Consider the following 10,888-nt stretch of genomic DNA (forward strand, 5'->3'; position numbering starts at 1 on the left):
CCACATCGGCCTCTCTGCTCAGCAGGGAGCCTGCTTCCTCCTCTCTCTCTGCCTGCCTCTCTGCCTACTTGTGATCTCTGTCTGTCAAATAAATAAATAAAATCTTTAAAAAAAATGTTTTTCCTCGTTTTGTTATAGATAAGATGTTACCATTGTAGGAAAGCAGGTAAGAGTACACAGGACCTCTTTGTACAGCCTTTTAAACTTAATATGAATCTATAATTATTTCAAAATAAAAGAAATCTTGCAGAATGTTCCCTTAACACTTTTTTTTTTAAGATTTTATTTATTTATTTGACAGACAGATCACAAGTAGGCAGAAAGGCAAGCAGAGAGAGAGAGAGGAGGAAGCAGGCTCCCTGCCGAGCAGAGAGCCTGATGCGGGGCTCGATCCCAGGACCCTGGGATCACGACCCGAGCCGAAGGCAGAGGCTTTAACCCACTGAGCCACCCAGGTGCCCCAACACTTGTTATTTTTTAATAGTTAATCAAAGCAAACTTCAAAAACTTAAGAAAACTGTGTGGGAGGGGCACCTGGGTGGCTCAGTGGGTTGAGCCTCTGCCTTGGGCTCAGGTCATGGTCCCAGAGTCCAGGGATCGAGCTCCACATAGGGCTCTCTGCTCAGCGGGGTGCCTGCTTCCCCTCTCTCTCTGCCTGCCTCTCTGCCTGCTTGTGATCACTCTCTAACAACGAAAGAAAGAAAGAAAAGAAAAGGAAAAGAAAGGAAACTGTGTGGGAGTATAATTTGTATTTTTCAGGCTGCATCACCTTGGTAATCAAACTGGGTTGTAATAGCTTACACACACTGAGTCTGACAGACTGCCCGATCTGTTGAATTATGAGCCTTACTTTAAAGTCCTTCCTATCTGAGGAGAGGGCTTGAAAGTGTCTCCTCCTGACCTCTCCACCACTGTAAGTCGTGTCCATTCTCCTCAACCTGTGCCTGGCCCTGACATAATCATCTCGACATGATGGTCCTGACATGACCAATTGCCTGGTTCAGAGGACTCCAGTGTTTGCATGGAAAGTGCTGTCACCTAACACTGTCCTCTAGCCCATGTCAAAGTTGTACTGAATTTTCCAGAGCACTTTCTGAAAAGGGGGGATTCCTTTCCCCTTTTTGTCATACTACATCACCAGGGTCCCATTGTCCCTCAAGGTTTTTAATAAAACAGCACTTTCCATTTCTCTTTACAGAAAATCCTTTAGGATAGACATGAGTTTGTGGAGCTAGGCTAGAGAATCATCTAAATGATCATCACTCCAATGTTCCAAGTGTCATCATTCCCCTAAGCACTGACATTTTGTCCTTAAAACTGGAGCACATGACTCCCTACCCTGAAGGTGGGTTCTTAAACTAGGAGATTCCTTGGCCCCACTTAGAAGTAGATCTCTTGGAAACAGAGGTCAACACACCTCTTCAGATACATTTAAGTATATTTGTTCCTGTTTATTTTCAAGCTGAGACCCCCTACTCCCACAAAAAGAATTCCATTCACCAAATTTAGTTATCAAATAACTAGGAAAAGGACACTGAGTTAAGTTGAGGAATACCTCTGCCTACTGTATAAAGTAAACAATAGTGTGTCGTGGTTAAGAATGTGATCTAGAGCCAGATTTCCTCATTTAGAATCTTAAATCTTCACGAAGTCTGTGTAGCATTGCATTGCACTGGCCCAGCTCCTAGTAGATCAAATTTCCCAGCCATTGCCATCCACTGTGGGATGCTCCAGGAGGAGAAGCTTTCTCAGTACCAGCAGTTTAAAGATTTTTTCAGTGATGAATTCTTGTGGCTACCAACACTTCGGCTGAGGTGTGGACATTAAGCTGGTGAACGTTGCTTTTAACAATGGCATGCCTGAGGATTCCAACACCTGCCTGTGTTATGTGGTCAAAGCAGGCCACTTCGGTACCATGGGTGTGGCCGTCATGTTTGTGTCAGATGAGAAGGACACAAAGAGCCTAAATGATGTGCAGGATCGCTTTAAGATCAAAATTAGTGAGCTGCCTGTTGGATAGACATCTCCTCATACAACAAAAAGACGTAGTACAGGACTAGCCTACCCATTCCGGAATGTGCAGTCTGTCGCTCTTCAAGAGACAACACCAGGTATGGGGGTGAAGGGGAGACACCGCTGCCACCTATCCCCAAACCTCACCCAACAGCTTCTCTCTTGCATTACCACTACTCCTAAACTCCCATTTCCTGATTTGTGTATTCAGTTTCTAACACATTATAGACCAGCACTTGCTAAAAGTATAAACCGGGATAAGTTACTTAACCTCTCTATGCTTCGGCTTCTTGAACTGTAAAGAAGGGATAATGGTAGTACTTACAGTTTTTTGGAAGGTTTAAATTAATAGAAGTACCTAAAATGATGTTTGGCCTATGGTAATGCTCAATATGTTTACAGTTATTAATAATTATTACTTTGTAATACTATTATGGGCTTACAAAGCAGCAGAATTCCTGGAGAATATAATTTGAGATCATTTATTTATCATTTTATCATTAGTGTGGACAGTGGAATGGTCCTGGTCTCTAAACTATTACTAGTCCCTAAGAAGAAAAATACGAATGAGAAAAAGTGTCTGAGAACTCACAGAAATTTGACAGAGAAATATTACTTCTGTTGAATCTAATAATTAAAAAATTGGATTAATATTCTGTCTTTTTTTATTTCAATTTTTAGTTAATTTTATTATGGCTTTATGAAAGTATTACTCCACAAAGGATTGGAAGCTTTTTGAAAAAAATGGTCCTTCACCACAATTTTAGAAGCACTAATCCACTATTTCTCAGTTATATGGATCCATTTTTTTAAAAAGTTTCAATTTTTCATTTTCTTATTTTATAAGTAATACATGAATATGCTGTCTACTTGAGTGTTGTTTTTTTAAACTTTTACTGTGAAAATTTCAAACATACAAATAAATGGAAGTAGTTTAATGACCCCTAACTAACAATCACTGATAATTTTAAATCACTGAAAATTTTAAAATTGTCAGTATAGATCACGAATGCTCAAACTTTAATATGCATCAGAATCACTTGGAGGACTTGTTAAACAGAAATTGATTATTTCTGATTCAGGGATGGGACCGAAAAATTTGCATTTCTAGCAGATTCCTACTAAAGTTTGCCTAAGAGGCAAGCTTTGAGAATCATTGATGTAAAGGGGCGAGATTTTTCTGCAATCCCTATGCCAAGCATTGGACCCCTTAGCCTAAATCATGGGTTTCTTGCTAAACACAAATGGGTAGAATATTCCTAGTAACTCCTCTGTTCTAACCTGAGCTCACAGAATATATGTTTTCAGACTTACCCTTAAGGTATCCATTTCTTGAGAACTGATAATGGATTTTTGCCCTTGCCCCTCTTTATATTCTTTCTTCTTTTTTCCTTTTTCTCATAAGTAACCCAAGTAAGTGTCTATAAAGTTTTCTTTCACTTGTTTTCTGATATAGGTGATACTCAGAATATTTAGTTACTGGTACTAAATGGGCACCACCTATTCGAAACAGATGTCCTTAAACAACTAGTAAAACCAAACTCTTGTATATTAGCTAAATACTTGAATGGATATAACTTCTCTACAGAGGGCTATGTGACAATGACTCAATTGTATCATATAACTTTCTATATACCTTCATTTTTTAACATGCCATGATATCATTTGTCCACTGTCTGAATCAAATTCGTCACCTACATACCAAGCCTCTCTGTTCTTTTCTTATTAGCCCAACACAGTTAAAAGTGACACTAATGGATGAGGAATCAAATGTAAATCCAAATGTAGACACTAAATTTACATGACAGAACTTGGTTGTAAGATAGTTAACCACATGATCTAGAGTATAATTACCTAACATTTTAGATATATAAACAACAAATGTGAAAAATTGAAACATTCTTGCAGAAAACCCTCAGACTTCAGAGGGTTTTCAATGTATTCAGAGGCCCATTTAAGAAACATTTTCCTTGGGGTGCCTGGGTGGCTCAGTGGGTTAAGCCTCTGCCTTCAGCTCAGGTCCTGATCTCAGGGTCCTGGGGTTAAGCCCTCTGTCAGGCTCTCTACTCAGTGGGGAGCCTGCTTCCCCCCTTCTCTCTCTGCCTGCTTGTGATCTCTCTCTCTCTCTCTCTCTCTCTCTTTAAAAATAAAATCTTTAAAAAAAAAAAAAGAAAAGAAAAAGAAACATTTGCCTGGAGCAGTTTTTCAAACTTTAGTCATTCAATACCAGTTCAATGATTCTTTCTCTGACCATGAACCATCTTTACTTTTGTTTACTTAACATTTTTCTTAAAATCACTTCACTTTTTTTACTTAATTTTTTTTCAAAGGAAATTTTATATCTCTGTCATAAATGGAAAGCCAGCATCACTTGCCATAAGAGGCCATCATAAATAAAAAGATACAATAATAATAATAATAATAATTTAATGTTATTAAATTCTAGCTAGTTACTATTATTTGGCTCTTAGCCAAAAACCTATCTCTCTTTGGGTAAAAATTTTAGCAAGTATTGGTGTAAAAGGCATACTAGCACCAAAAGGAAAGCGTTCTTCTATTTCCAGCTTTATAAAAAATTCATCAGGTAGATATTGAATTTAATGTATCAAGTAGATCTTGATGGCTAATATATGATTATAAGGTTATTATATGCTTTTTCTTTTTTATTTATCTTTTTAAAAAATTTATTATTTTAGAGAGAGAGAACAGGGAGGAGGGACAAAGTTTGAGGGAGAGAGAGGATCTCAAGCAGACTTCCTACTGAACACAGAGCGTGATGCAGGGCTTGATCTCACAACCCTGAGATCATGACCTAAGCTGAAATCAAAAGTTGGACACTTAACTAACTGAGCCACCCAGGCACCCCTCTCCTTTTTTCTTTTAATGGAAAATTGTCATCAATTTTCTCATGTCAATACATTCTTGCATTCACAGAATAAAATATACTTTGTCAAGGTATTTTTAAATACATTAATACATTTGTTAATACTTTTATTACTGTTTTAATATCTCTTAATAAATGAAATTGCTTTAGAGTTTTTGTGATCGGTACAGTTTTAGTATCTGAATTACGGCAACTTCCTCTGGTAAATTAGAAGATCTAGTTTTAATTCCACAGTGGTTATCTTTAAGCTTTAAATAATATACTTAGGGGTGCCAGGGTGGCTCAGTGGATTAAAGCCTCTGCCTTTGGCTCAGGTCATGATCCCAGGGTCTTGGGATCAAGCCCTGCATCAGGCTCTCTGCTTGGCAGGGAGCCTGCTTCCCTTCCTCAAATAAATAAATAAACAATCTTTAAAAAATATAAATAAATAAATAAATAAATAAATAAATAAATAATATACTTAAATCATCAGCTCAGAAGCAAAAATGTTATTTATTGACTCCACTCTGAGAAATGAACAAATTAGCCCTCACCCTAACTTTTATGACTCTTTCGTTATAGTCAGTTTTGTCCAAGTATTATCATTTTCACATTATGTAAAATTTCTATTAAGAATTATAACTGTCACGTTAAACTGAATATTCACATCTACATGAATTAATGTTCATTGATAGTTTTTTTTAAGATTTTATTTATTTATTTGACAGAGATCACAATTAGGCAGAGAGGCAGGCAGACAGAGAGAGAGAGAGAGAGGAGGAAGCAGGCTCCTCACCGAGCAGAGAGCCCGATATGGGGCTCGATCCCAGGACTCTGGGACCATGACCTGAGCTGAAGGCAGAGGCTTTAACCCACTGAGCCACCCAGGCGCCCCCATTGATAGTTTTTTTAATTAATCTTTCCATTAGCAGAATCATATCTTCAATAATCTTTTTAGAAGGTATCATGTTTCCTGAGTCCTTATGAATCTATTACTTGTCTACAGGAGACCCTAAGATTTTAAAACTCTTAAAGTAAACTTTATTTTTTAGAGCAGTTTTAGGTTTACAGAAAACTGTGAAGACAGTACAGAGTTCTTACAGTTCCTACACCTAGTTTTTGCTATTATTATCTTACATAGGAGGGTATATTAGTCATAATTAAGGAACCAATACAGATACATTGTTATTAACTAAGGACCATACTTGATTAAGATTTCCTTGGTTTTTGGGCGCCTGGGTGGCTCAGTGGGTTAAGCCGCTGCCTTCGGCTCAGGTCATGATCTCAGGGTCCTGGGATCGAGTCCCGCATCGGGCTCTCTGCTCAGCAGGGAGCCTGCTTCCCTCTCTCTCTCTCTCTATCTCTGCCTGCCTCTCCATCTACTTGTGATCTCTCTGTCAAATAAATAAATAAAATCTTTAAAAAAAAAAAAAGATTTCCTTGTTTTTTTACCTAATGTTTTTCTGCTTCGGGATTTGATCCAAGACACATTACATTTAGTCATCATGTTCTATTAGGATCCTCTGGGCTGTGACAGTTTCTTAGACTTTCCTTGTTTTGATGACCTTGATAGTTTTGAGGAGTATTGCTCAGGTATTTTATGCAATGTCCTCCAGCTGGGATTTGTCTGGTGTTTCTGGTTTGTTTATTTTTTTATCATGGTTAGACTAGGGTTATAGGTTTTTGAGAGAGAGACCACAGAGATAAAGTGCCATTTTCATCATGCCATATCAAAGGTCCATATTATTGGGGCACCTGACTGGCTCAGTCGTGGAGCATGTGACTCTTGATCTCAGAGTTCTAAGTTCGAGCCCCACGTTGGGTATAGAGATTACTTAACAACAAAATCTTAAAATCTTTAGGGGTGCCTGGGTGGCTCAGTTGGTTAAGCGTCCAACTCTGGTTTCAGCTCAGGTCATGATCTTAGGGTTGTGGGATCAAGCCCCACGTCAGACTCCATGCTTAGCGCAGTCTGCTTGGGATTCTCTCCCTTTCTCTCCCTCCCTGCACTCTTTCTCTCTCTCTCTCAAATGAATAAAATCTTAAAATATAAAATAAAATAAAATCTTTAAAAAAAAGAACATGTATTATCAACATGACGTACCAAAATTGATACTAACTTTGATCATTTAACTCAGATGTTGTCAGCTTTCTTAGCTGTAAAGTCATTCCACCCCTCCTTTCCTACTGAACTCTAGATGTCACTGTATACAGCCCGTACTTAAAGAGTGGGAAGTTATTCACCTTCTTCAGGGGGCAGTATTTACATAAACTATTTGGAATTCTTCTACATAGGAAATTTTGTTCTTTTTCCCCATTTATTTATTTATTCAATCATATAATTCTATCAGTAAAGACTCAGATATTTATTTTATACTTTGGTTACAACCACTTTATTTTGTTGCCCAGATTTTTCCAGCTTTAGCCATTGGGAGCTCTTTCAGTTGACTTCTATGCTCCTTTGACATACCTTCTTCAATGGGAGTCTTTTGGTTTTTTTTTTTTTTTTTTTTTTTTTTTTTTTTTTTTTTTTTAAGATTTTATTTATTTATCTGACAGAGAGAAATCACAAGTAAGCAGAGAGGCAGGCAGAGAGAGAGAGGAGGAAGCAGGCTCCCTGCTGAGCAGTAAGCCCGATGTGGGGCTCGAACCCAGGACCTGGGATCATGACCTGAGCCAAAGGCAGCGGCTCAACCCACTGAGCCACCCAGGCGCCCCCGGGAGTCTTTTGGTTTTTGTGTTCATTTTTTTAGCACTTCCTAACTTTCTGCCACTATAAGATGTTCCAGGCTCATCTTATATATTTTCTACTCTAGTTGAAGAATTGGTCATTTCTCCAAGGAACGCTGATTCTTTTTATTAGAGTAGAGTATTAGAAATCAAATCTAAGGGGCACCTGGCTCGTTCAGTCAGAAGAGCATGCAACTCTTGATCTTGGGGTTGTAAGTTTGAACTGCCACATTGGGTATAGAGATTACTTTAAATCTTAAAAAGGAAAAGAAATCTGATTTCTAGGTTCTCATTTCTATTGGTATTAAGATTGATTTTTTAAGTTCAGGAGTTTCACTCCCAAACTATCTTATAGGCGCTGTTTATTTACTCTGCTCAATTTATTTGGATCAACAGTTGCAGATCGGTCTGTTAACTGATCTGTCTGTTACTGTTATTCTGGAAAATCAAAATGTATGCTACATTTTCTCTTCTTCGGTTCTACCTTCCTTGCCATCTGAGAATGGATGCCAAGGTGGCCTTAATTTTTCCATGGTCCATCCATGTCCCTAGTGTTTATTTCTTCAAGTTTCAGATTACTGTTGGACCTTTATAACTATCTCATTTACCTTCTTAAAATGGCACTGAGTTGCTATTTAGAGGAAATGCTTATTAAATCTCACTTCCTTAATTTGGGTACAATTTGGAAGGTATTCTTCAAAGTCTGTGGTAGGATTATGGCAGTTCCCTAGTTTCATTAAACGTGAAATTTTCCTCTCTGGTTTTGGTTCATTTTTTTTTAAAGATTTCATTTATTTATTTGACAGACAGAGATCACAAGTAGGCAGAGAGGCAGGCAGAGAGAGAGGAGGAAGCAGGCTCCCTGCTGAGCACAGAGGCCGATGTGGGACTCGATCCCAGGATCCTGGGATCATGACCTGAGCTGAAGGCAGAGGCTTTAACCCACTGAGCCACCCAGGTGCCCCTTTTGGTTCATTTCTGTTCACTTTCCTACAGTTCCCTCTTCCCTGGAAGTTATGTAACCATTAATGATTTTCATTTCACCAGCTCTTAACATGATTGTCCCTTACTTTATCTGTCCCTAACTGGTCAACTCACATGTGATTCACCTCAGCATTTTCAAAGAAGGAAGGAGGTGGAAAGAAATAGCAGTGAGTAGGGTAGCAGAGGAAAAGGGGCAACTCCCCTTTTTTTCTTCTTTTCCATAACCTGTTATTTACAATTCTTCTTCCCTGAACTGAAGTTAGTCTACTATACTGAGTTGATTTACTTTTCCTGCTTTCATATTCCATTTGTTTATAGATATATGAAGTTGATACACATTACAGATGCCTATAATATTGTAAAAGTTTTTTTAAAGATTTCATTTATTTATTTGACACACAGATAGAGCACAAGTGGGAAGAGCAGCAGGCAGAGGGAGAGGGAGAAGCAGGCTCTTCGCAGAGCAGAGAGCCTGATGCAGGGGCTCAATCCCAGGACCCTGGAATTATGACCTGAGCCCAAGGCAGCCACTTAACCAACTGAGCCACCCAGGTGCCCCAATATTGTAAAAGCTCTTACGTGGGACAAAATAGTCCCTCCTTAGGCATCTGAGGATATATACCAATAAGAATTAAAGATTTTATTTTGCAACTAGAACAAGCCCTTTACTCTAGCCACTAATTCAAACCCTCTCTAAATTTTTTGACATAACTGTTTAATGAAGAGCCAGATAGATTGTTTAGAGTATATTTTCTTTTTCCTCATTTGCCTTTTCTTGGAATATTAGCCTGTGCAAAAAGCAGATCATAGTCTATAAGGTCAGTAGAAAGGTTCCTGGGATGCCTGACAACTGAATAGAGCTGTTGTTCTCCCTCCCCAATATGTTTCTAAAAAAATGTTTTAACTGCAGATAATCCCACAGGGTGCACAAGGCAAATGTTCAACCTTGAACAGGCAAACAAGCAAAAGGTCAGTAGAAGAAAAACAAAACAAAAGAACAATCTGGAACACTTCTCTATGAAGATATGCTATTTAGGTAACTGGAAAAGAAAATCTCCCCATCCCCTCCCCCATTCACGGAGGTGGAGGATTACTTCTATCAGAGGATAGTAAGTCCTCATATACCTTCTCTTCTCCTGAAAAAGTGGGAGTGTGAGACTCTAATCAAGAATTTAATTTAGGGGGCGCCTGGGTGGCTCAGTGGGTTGGGCCGCTGCCTTCGGCTCAGGTCATGATCCCAGGTCCTGGGTTTGGGCCCCACATCGGGCTTTCTGCTCGGCGGGGAGCCTGCTTCCTCCTCTCTCTCTGCCTGCCTCTCTGCCTACTTGTGATTTCTCTCTGTCAAATAAATAAATAAAATCTTTAAAAAAAAAAAACAAAAACAAACAAACAAAAAAAGAATTTAATTTAGTAGAGGGAGATAGTAGGATGATACCAACAAGAATTTAATTTGGCAGAGTTAACACATTTGGTAATTCCAAAGCTTGATCTTTGTGTATTAAAGTAGTGGCCATTAAGAGATAGATGGCTCAGGGGCGCCTGAGTGGCTCAGTGGGTTAAAGACTCTGCCTTCAGCTCAGGTCATAATCCAAGGGTCCTGGGATGGAGCCCCGCATCGGGCTCTCAGCTCGGTGGGGAGCCTGCTTCCTCCTCTCTCTGTCTCTGCCTGCCTCTTTGCCTACTTGTCTGTCAAATAAATAAATCTTAAAAAAAAAAAAAAGAGATAGATGGCTCAATTATGGGCCTGATTCTTAAGGTAACTTTGAATGGGTTTTGTTTTAACTTGTTTTTTTAATGCCTTCTAGGCACAGTTTGAAGGCCTGAAGATAAAGAATTGATATTATTCTACAAAATAAAATACTATCTCTTTTTTTTTTAAGATTTTATTTACTTATTTGGCAGACCGAGACCACAAGTCAACAGAGAGGCAGGCAGATAGAGAGAGGGGGAAGCAGGCTCCCTGCTGAACAGAGAGCCCAATGCGGGGCTCAATCCCAGGACCCTGGGATCATGACCTGAGCCAAAGGCAGAGGCTTAACCCACTGAGCCACCCAGGCGCCCCTAAAATACTATCTTTATAGTGAGCAGGTATGAAGCCATGTTGATTATAGAAGAGTCAAGTTTCTCTCTCACCTTGCAAAGACCATGTATAGTACTAGTAGAGTACTGTGTCACAGAATTAATGCCTGACTTTGGGAGATGTGGGTGTGTTTGATACCAGGAAGAATTAGATGGAAATATCTCAAGGGAACTGGACTTAGAATACCCACACCCGACCCAGACTCTTTTGCTTAAGTC

This window comes from Lutra lutra, chromosome 13, assembly GCF_902655055.1.
Source record: "Lutra lutra chromosome 13, mLutLut1.2, whole genome shotgun sequence".
Taxonomy (NCBI): Eukaryota; Metazoa; Chordata; class Mammalia; order Carnivora; family Mustelidae; genus Lutra; species Lutra lutra.